The sequence below is a fragment of the Tachypleus tridentatus genome, chromosome 6 (assembly GCF_004210375.1).
Source record: "Tachypleus tridentatus isolate NWPU-2018 chromosome 6, ASM421037v1, whole genome shotgun sequence".
NCBI lineage: Eukaryota > Metazoa > Arthropoda > Merostomata > Xiphosura > Limulidae > Tachypleus > Tachypleus tridentatus.
In genome coordinates, this window is record NC_134830.1 from 33,763,435 (window position 1) to 33,769,608 (window position 6,174).

The 6,174-nt window shown below is 33.4% G+C and overlaps 1 protein-coding gene across 3 annotated transcripts in view; it reads right to left on the minus strand.

Annotated features, from left to right (window-relative positions):
- LOC143252214 (NEDD4 family-interacting protein 2-like) overlaps positions 1-2,382 on the minus strand; it is a 32,955-nt gene extending 30,573 nt beyond the window's left edge. Inside the window, exon 1 of one of the 3 annotated variants that reach the window (XM_076503994.1) lies at positions 2,294-2,382. The gene's annotated coding sequence lies outside the window, so the exon portion shown is untranslated. The other 2 variants (XM_076504000.1, XM_076503999.1) reach the window with 2 other exon arrangements.
- Positions 2,383-6,174: the final 3,792 nt, after the last annotated feature.

Here is a 6,174-nt window from a genome sequence, read left to right on the forward strand (position 1 = left end):
GATAGCTGCAGAGGAAAAATTACAAGTAGGTCACTAGGCTGAACACTAGGCTTAGGTTAATACGTAAAGACAAGCAGATTGGCTGTTTCAACTTGCAGGACTAGTTCAATGATTCAATGAGGTCTGGCTTGCTTGCAAGGCCTATTACCCAACTGTAAGAGCCATTCTAAACTAAGATCAAACAGTGGTGAAGGCCATGATGAGCTAAATGCATACAAAATAAAATGTAAAGAAAAGTGTTGTGTAGAAGCAAAATATAGTAGTAGTAGTTTTAAGGGTAGGATAAAATGCCACTGTTGTAATACTAGAATATAAGAAATAAAACAGATCCCTTAAGAGCACCATTTGAAAAGAGGATTTTGATATAACAGAAATAACTGAAACTTGGTTAAATGCAGAAGAATTTAAAAAAATTTCTTTGAAATACAGGAGTACTATGAAAGTTTAGGATATCAAAGATAATAACAAGTAGAGTGAATTTATTTAGGCTTATGTTAGCAGATATGTTAAAGAAGTCATTTAACTAGAATTTATTACAAGTCACCAAGTGAAACTGTCAGAATTATTAGATGCTAATTCTTTAATGTATTCAAAGGTATTTTCATGAAATTTGGTATATAAACATTAAAGTCTTTGTTAACAAGAAAATGATTGGTTTAAATTAAGTATTTTTACTAAATAACTGTCTAAGAATTTATGGAATTGTAGCGTAAGTGCAAAATTATTTTCATATTAACATTAAAAATATTTTTTCACTTTAAAGTTTTCAAATTTCATTTGCAATACCTTTAGAACTTTTTAAATTAATAACTTTTTTTCAGTAAAACTTAATATATTTTATCTATTACTTTCTCTATCTTAACACTATATGAGCTTGGTGTATTTGACTGATCTTGAAACTATCACAAAAAATAAATAAATCTAAACTTTTTTTCTGAGACAAATGCAGATTGTAACAAAAAAATTACAATTATTTACCCTAAACAAATTCAGGCTTATAACATTTTACAATTTATTTTTATTTAACATTTATTGTTATTGAAATATTGTTCAACAGTTAAGCATGAATAGCAAAGCTATAGATATCCAGTAAATAAACAGCTCATGTTATGACAGAACAAAATACTGAAATATGTAAAGCATCTGCTGATCAAATTTGTACTTCACTGAACAATTTAACTTTTCCCCCCATTTATGTTTTCTTATCTAACATGATAATTTTCTGAGTTTTACATTTTCAGTCATTTTTATAACAATAGACATATGTAAAAAAATAAGTAATTTAGTACTTATGTGTATAAGGAACATTTATATTTGAAAATGTAAAGTCTAACATTAAAGTTAAAGGTATCCATTTTATTTAAAACTTTGAACCTTCATTAATAATGCTGATATCTAAATTTAGACAATGTATTTTGTTTTTAATGGAGGTTTCTTTTCTCAAAAGTTGACACTGGAACAGATATTCTAATGTAAAGTTTACTGAAGAATATTACTATTACAAGAAATTATTATAAATAAGTAAAAAAAGTACAAATAACAGAATTGGTAGAAAATAATCAAGTATTAGTAGCAACTTGAGTTAATGGGCTACTTTTATCTCTTGGAATCAGTCACATAGTTGCTCTTCACACTACATCTCGAGTATTACTGTTAGTGTTACGAAGTGTATTAGCATATAATACACTGTATAAGATTCGACAAACTCAATCCAATTAAAATGTCTGCAAACTGTTACCATTTTAGTCAAGACTTAAGAAATTAATTTTTCAATACCATGAAAATTTCTTAGTACTAAGTTATCGCTATCTTATACATAGATACAGAAAATTCCAGATTTCAAGTTTAAATTAAAATTGTTCAAGTTACTCAGCTGAAATATGAATCAGGACTAAATCTACTGTTGCGAGATCGAAAACTAAATTTCGATACATTGTAGTACTACCAGTAACTAACATTTTACCTTATATGTTATGTCAGTTAAAATCGCATATATACAATAAAAGCAAACTTCAAAAATAACTGAAACTTATACCTTAACTTTAGTTTATTTTTATTAAGTGTAACTTAAATTTAGTGTAAATAAACTGAATCATTCATAATAATTATGAATAACATATTGCTACGTCACAAAACATAAATGAGTTTTTTTATTGAATTACATTGTTGTTTCTAAATTGACTTTTTGAGACCAAACCTTTACACCCTTTCGCTCATAAAATACTTCCATAATATCAATGTAAATCTATTACGTTTTGTTTTGTGAAAAACAAATATATTTGAATAACCTTACCACAAACACCACAACAAAATGGATCCTAATTTATATTAAGCCCTCTGGTGGTGACATGTAATTTCTTAGAAATTCTACCTGTCATTCTTCCTGTTCGATAAAAAAAAAAAATAAAGACATGAATAAAGAAAAGTTGATATTGTTTTTGTTACCGCAAAGCTACACAATAGGCATTGTAAGTCCGTATATTGTTAATATGACTAGTTATTCATAAGACTTTTAAAAATAAACTGTAATTATTTGTTTATGAATAAATCATATGGTTAATACCTTAGAGCAGTGGTTCTTAACCTGGGTTGAATCAAACCCCAGGGATTCGGTAAGACAGTCTCAGGAATTCGGCGGAGGTCAAGACACACACACTGTGTGTGTGTCCGTTCCGTTCACCCCACTCATTGGCTGATCACGTCACATCACTTGGCCTTAATATCTGTGCTGCTGGGAACTTCGTGCGCTTAGCAGTCGACTTGTGACTGTAGTAAACGTGCGTCATTTGTGATTTTTTCCTAATATTTCAATCCATCATACTAACTATGTCGAGGAAAAAGAGAAAGTGGTCGGACGGATACGTACAATATGGATTAACGTATATAACGGAACATGATGGGAGTCAGCGTCCTCAATGCATGATTTGCAGTGCCAAGTTGAGCAATTCTAATCTAGCACTGGCATGGATGAGATAAGCTGTTCACGTTTAGTGTTGCAACAGCAGATGTCAATGATGAATACCTCGAAGAAATTATTGAACTTCAGCAGAGCCAGGTTCAACAGCAACTTTTCAGAACAACAATGCTCTCAACGTTTTGGTGTCACCAAATCGTAGTGTACCCTCTTATTTCTAAGAAAGCCCTCGAGATACTCATACCGTTTGTTACAACGTATCTTTGCGAGCAATCATTTTCGAAGAAAAGAAACATATTTTGTTGCGAAAATGATATGAGAGTGGTACTTGCCGCGCATTTCTGAACTTGTCTCTGAAAGGCAAAAGTCACATTGATTTGCAGTAAATATTCATTGAGTTATGTTTTTGTTTTTGTGTGAAATTCATGTTTTGTTGGTTTTGTTCTTTGAACACAGTGATATTGTGCGCAATTGATGCATGGTTCATTTTATGCACTAATAAAATATCTACTTATGTTTTGAATTTGAAAAAATCATATTTTATTTTTCCAATTATGAAGAGTTCAGTGAATGCAAGTACGAAACTTCGGGATTCAGTACCTCCAACAATTTTAAGAACCACTGCCCTAGAACTACGGTATTATACACGATCAAAAAAATTTGTCAAACAGGATATCAGACAAACGAAAAACGAGTGCAAAAAATGTTATTCACTCAAGCCTCCCCCCTCCAGCGGCACAATCATATGTCTACGGACTTGCACCACAAGAAACTGGGATTTTATACATGAAGTGAGGCAGAGCACAGATAGCCCTTTGTGTAGCTCTCAAGGTGTAACATACAGACATAGCATGCCTTTTATACCTTCTTATTTTAAGGTAGATTTTTTTAAAATCGTTTCTTCTAGATACATGTAGTTTTCACGAGCAAAATTCTTTAAATTCAATTCTATGTTTGCATTAATATGAAGTTGGTCCGCCCTTTGCTGCTATAACAGCCTCCTCCACTTCTGGCAAGGCTTTTCATTAGATTTTGGAACATGGCTGTGGGACTAGCTCTTATTCAGCCACAAGAGCACTAGTGAGATCAGGCACTGATGTTTGGCGAGAAGGCCTGGCTCGCAGTCGGCGTTCAATTCATCCCAAAAGTGTTCGATGGGGTTGACAGGTCAGTCAAGTTCTTCCACACCAACCTTGGCAAATCATGTCTTTATGAACCTCGCTTTATGTAGGGGAGCACTGTCATGCTGAACCAAAAAAGGGCTTTCCCAAACTGTTGCCACAAAGTTGGAAGTACACTGACATTCTCTAGAATGTCATTGTATGCTGTAGCATTAAGGTTCTCCTTCACTGGAACTAAAGAACCTAACCCAAATCATGAAAAACAGCTCCAGACCATTGTTCTTCCTACACTAAACTTTACAGTTGGCACTATGCATTTAGGCAGGTAACGTTCTCCTGGCTTCCGCCAAACCCAGATTCGTTCGTCAGAATGTCAAATAGTGAAGCGTGATTCATTACTCCAGAGAACGCATTTCCACTGCTCCAGAGTCCAATGGCAGTGTACTTTACACAACTCCAGTCGATACTTGGCTTTGCGCATGGTGATCTTAGGTTTGTTTGCAGCTGCTCGGCCATGGAAACCCATTTCATAAAGCTCCCGATTAACAGTTCTTATTCTGACGTTTGCTTCCAGAGGCAGTTTGGAACTCGGTAGTGAGTGTTGTAACCGTGGACAGAAAATGTTTACGCACTACTTGCTTCAGCACTTGGCGGTCCCTTTCTATGAGCTTGTGTGATCTACTGCTTCGTGGCTGAGCTGTTGTTGCTCCTAGACGTTTCCACTTCAAATTAACAGCACTTACAATTGATGAGGGCAGCTCTTGCAAGGCAGAAATTTGACGAACTGACTTGTTGGAAATGTGACATCCTATGACCGTGCTATGTTGAAAGTCACTGAGCTCTTCAGTGCGACCCATTCTACTGCCAATGTTTGTCTATGGAGTTTGTATGGTTGTATGCTTGAACTTATGTATCTGTTAGCAATGAGTGTAGCTAAAATAGCCGAACCCACTAGTTAGAAGGGGTGTCCACATACTTTTGGCCATGTAGTGTACATTTATATGCCTCGCAGAATTTGCATTATAATTCATAGCGTGTGATGACCATAACAGACAAGATCCCAGCTCCCAATACAGTTGTGAAAATTTGAGTTAGATCGTCTTGAGTTGTCATTTAGGCTTAAGAGAAACTTACTTTGAACAATTCTATACCTTAAATAACATCGCATTTAGATATTACAAAGTAGACACGATACACAAAAGTTAGCTTTAATTAATTAAATTTATTTAATTGTTATTAAATAATTGTATATTAGAGCTCATGTTATCTTATCCGTTTTGACAAAAAAGCAAAAGGAAAGGTGCACAAGACGATATAGCTTTTTCTGAGATGTTATCAAATTTTATTAACGGTAGAAAGAATTATATGAAGCATCCCGGTAGTTTTTTTAAAAATATTTTTAAGGAGGGTGGATTGGAAAATTCTTTCATAATAATAGCCTTAATCTTCTGAATGAAGGCATTGGTCATGTTTCAGGACTCTCTGTTGTCTTAAATGTTCTGCTGTGTGTTTCTTGCTTGCATAAAAAATAACGAAGAAACTTTTCTTCAAAAAGTTTCATCCTTTTGGTTTGACAAAAACCTTATAGTATGATCATTTCTCTGAAGAAAGAACAGTCAAACACTTTTCCAATCACTGACCAACTTTATGAGTTATCTTACAATGCTGGCCATCACAGTTTCTTTTGTGTGTGCGTGAGAAAGGTTTATAACGTGATTATAGTTTTAGAATCACTCTGATTTCTACATTCATTTCCATAATATGTGACTGATTTTTTATAGTCTAAGTGTACAAAATGGTTAAAACAGGCACATGGTACAGCAAAAAAGAAGTGATATAATTTTATAAACAACATCAATCACAATGATCAAATTAATTTGAACAAATTTTGGCAGTGTTTGGCCATATAATAACTTTCTTGCTTTGAACAGATCAACAATAGAATGCTTAAGTGTTATCAATACATAGCAATAATGCCAATGATCAAAAGTGTCATGAAATGGTGTCATTGTGAAAGAAAATGTTATTTTTATTGTGCAGGCTGTATTTTGTAACAAAACTTAAAAGTGATTCAATTTGTTCATTGTACTAATTAAGAATGCATTCTATATTTCACCTGTAGATTCCATTTTTTGATGT